This window comes from Saccostrea cucullata, unplaced genomic scaffold, assembly GCF_032062105.1.
Source record: "Saccostrea cucullata isolate Sc308-1 unplaced genomic scaffold, CSIRO_AGI_Scuc_v1 ctg5131, whole genome shotgun sequence".
NCBI classification, from domain to species: domain Eukaryota; kingdom Metazoa; phylum Mollusca; class Bivalvia; order Ostreida; family Ostreidae; genus Saccostrea; species Saccostrea cuccullata.
The window spans coordinates 1,786-4,628 of record NW_026930425.1 but is presented as its reverse complement, the minus strand read 5'-3'; the positions used below and the strand labels follow the sequence as shown (position 1 = coordinate 4,628).

At 34.9% G+C, this 2,843-nt stretch overlaps 1 pseudogene; it reads right to left on the bottom strand.

The window, feature by feature from the left end:
• Window positions 1–294: 294 nt before the first annotated feature.
• Window positions 295–1,393, bottom strand: LOC134228529 (heat shock 70 kDa protein 12A-like; annotated as a pseudogene).
• Between the last annotated feature and the right edge of the window lie 1,450 nt (window positions 1,394–2,843).

Below are 2,843 nucleotides of genomic sequence, written 5' to 3'. Positions count from 1 at the left end.
GAAAAAGAGGTGTACAAATCCATATAGACACTAAAGCATTGCATAACTTTTATTTATTGGAACTCTTCAACTCCAGGGAAGAATCCAAATAAAGTTCAAACTATGTTGCGTGTGAAATCTAAAATTATACCGTCATTTAAATAAATGGCATAACTTATCTAAAGTTATGAGTGTGGTGAGCCTAGCATTAGAAGATATAAATATATTTATCTATACATGTACAGGTTAAAAATGAAAGATTTACAAAGAAGAACAGAAGTTCTGCTTACACAACGATCTGTTATTATCATTTAGTCATTCTTGGTTTTCATTGTCCCCCTCGTCCTCTTCCTCTCTCATTTCAAGTGTGCAACTAATAGGAGTACTGCTGAAAACATCAATAGCTATAACTTGTAATTCGGTGTCTCCAAAGATGCAACATACGATGAAAGGTTGCTCATTTTGACCAAATAATCCCATGAGCAGATTCATAGGAAGTGGAACTGGCAATTCTCCAAGTAAGAAGCACCCTTCGTCATCTGTATATTTTACTTCTTTTTCAGAAGTGCAGAATTTTTTTCCCGCCGCTAAGAGTTGAAAGGGGGAGGTTGGTGTACATACACGGCATGTTCTATGCCCTATCTCTACCTCTGTTCCCGCAGAAATTATAACATCGAAACAATCACGGCATCTATCTACGCCACCAACTGTGATTTTCTTCGCCTCTGGGTGAATCTAGGATCGAACTCTGGGCAAATACTCATTCCATATGTAAACCGAAGAATTCTTGATTTTATTAGTGATGGATCATGTCCAAAAATCACAGCCCCTTTAACCACTGACAATCCTGCCTCTGGAGGCATAACAAATCGAACAGAATTAAAAGACTTCTTAATTTCTGTTTGTATATAAATGGATTCCGCTGAACCCCCTACAAGCAAAATGATTGATATTCCTTTTGTCTTCGGATTATCAACAACTTTTTGCATATGTTCAATTATTTCGTGAATAGACGGGTCAAAGAAGCTTTTCATGGTTTCTACATTTATATTTATCTTGTCTCTCTCAACTTTTGATCCCACCGATCTTTCAAATACTTCTTCCAAGGTTTTTCCTACGTTTTTTTCGCACAACTCGTTTAGGGTAACAGCTGGTATTGACATTCGAATTGGGTATGTTCTCTCCGAGGCTAATGACCTCTTTACTACCTCAAAATCGCGAAAAATATCGAGATAGTACTCTGGTTTCTCTTTTCTAAGTTTTTCCATGACTTTTTCTCCGAGTATGTCCGTGAGATGTTTTTCAAATTCCTTGTCAACTGCCGTCCCACCGCAAGCTCCCCCGGTAGCTTTGTGAATTTCTCGCAATCTTCTATTTTCCACTTTTTCGTGCACAGTTATATCAACAGTTCCTCCTGTAAAAACAATCTTTTTACTTAGTAATCCGCTTTAAAAGGTACAATACAAACGCCATCTATGGATGGATACTTTTCTAGGACAGTTTTATCATATTTATTACATGATAATAATCACTCATAATAATAAATTCATGTAAGATGTAAAAACTTTGTTCATCTCCAACTAAAGAACTTCCAATCAATTGTTTTTCTGCATTATATATGCTGATCTCAAACATCGGTGATCTTGTCTTTGTTGTAATCAGGCAATCTAACATCCGTTAATAATTCACTAAGTACATAAAGGCCTAAAAAATTAACAGGAAAAAAACGTATGTGACAATTTGATCTATCACTACGCAGTACAGTTAAGGTTACAAATGGAAATATCGGCGATTTTTTAAGATGAAAAATACATACTTTATTAGGATGCGCGATTCTTTTTCAGGACTTTACTGGAAACATTTAGAATTTTTATTTAGACTTGTCACGTGATGTCGACGTCACAGGATTTTTAGCAATTATACTATAATATATGCAGTTTAGAGGTCATCTATAACTTCTAATATTGCAAGGGTATAACCAAGTTAAAAATCTTAGTTTAATTTATAATCCTTTTCAACACTATATGTAGTTTGTGAAAAGTGCAGCGAAACATATAGATTCCCATTTTAAATGCTAAAATTTAATTTGTTGGACAGCAGGTTGAATATTTTGCTGGTCAACTACATTTTATTTAGCTATAATCAATTAATTTGCAGTATTTCATGAGGTTCGCAGCACTTTGAGGGTATGCCCTTGCAATAAATCGATTGTTAGGGCCCTTCCACTACCTTTCAATGAATCTGCATACAAACACACGACAGTACCACTTGTCTGGAGAATATACTGTAAATGTATTACATTTGGCGGTGTATTCTTTTGAGCGTTTTTGGCGGATAGAACCTTCCGCTAATTCAAGTACAACGCGAAATGTCTTAAACATATATACATTAATATTTTATAAGAATATTAAGAAATGCTCTGAATCAAATCTATGCTAACTTGTTCAAAAATCAATTTCCGCCAAATATTGTACACGCTAAATATAATACATTTACAGTATGGACAGTTAATAAATATAAAATGCTAAAATAGACATCGCATCCAACTTAACGGCCTTTTATTTAACTGCAAATAATATATTTTAGAACAAAAGACATTTTTCACTGTACAAAATGTTACTGCTACTTGATCAGCCTCTCACTGTGTACAAATCAGTGGCGGATCCAGGGGGGGGGGGTTACGGGGATTGCAACCTCCCCCCTTTGGATTTGCCAAAAAGAAAAGAGAAATAAGAAAGTTCCAATTTTTTGTTGTGTTTCTACTATAGAAAATGTAAGGTGAAAGGCTAATGTTGTAATATATTAAGAAATTCGGTTGAAAAAAACAAAATAAAATCGCACCCCTTTTCAGGTTCGGAGATTTA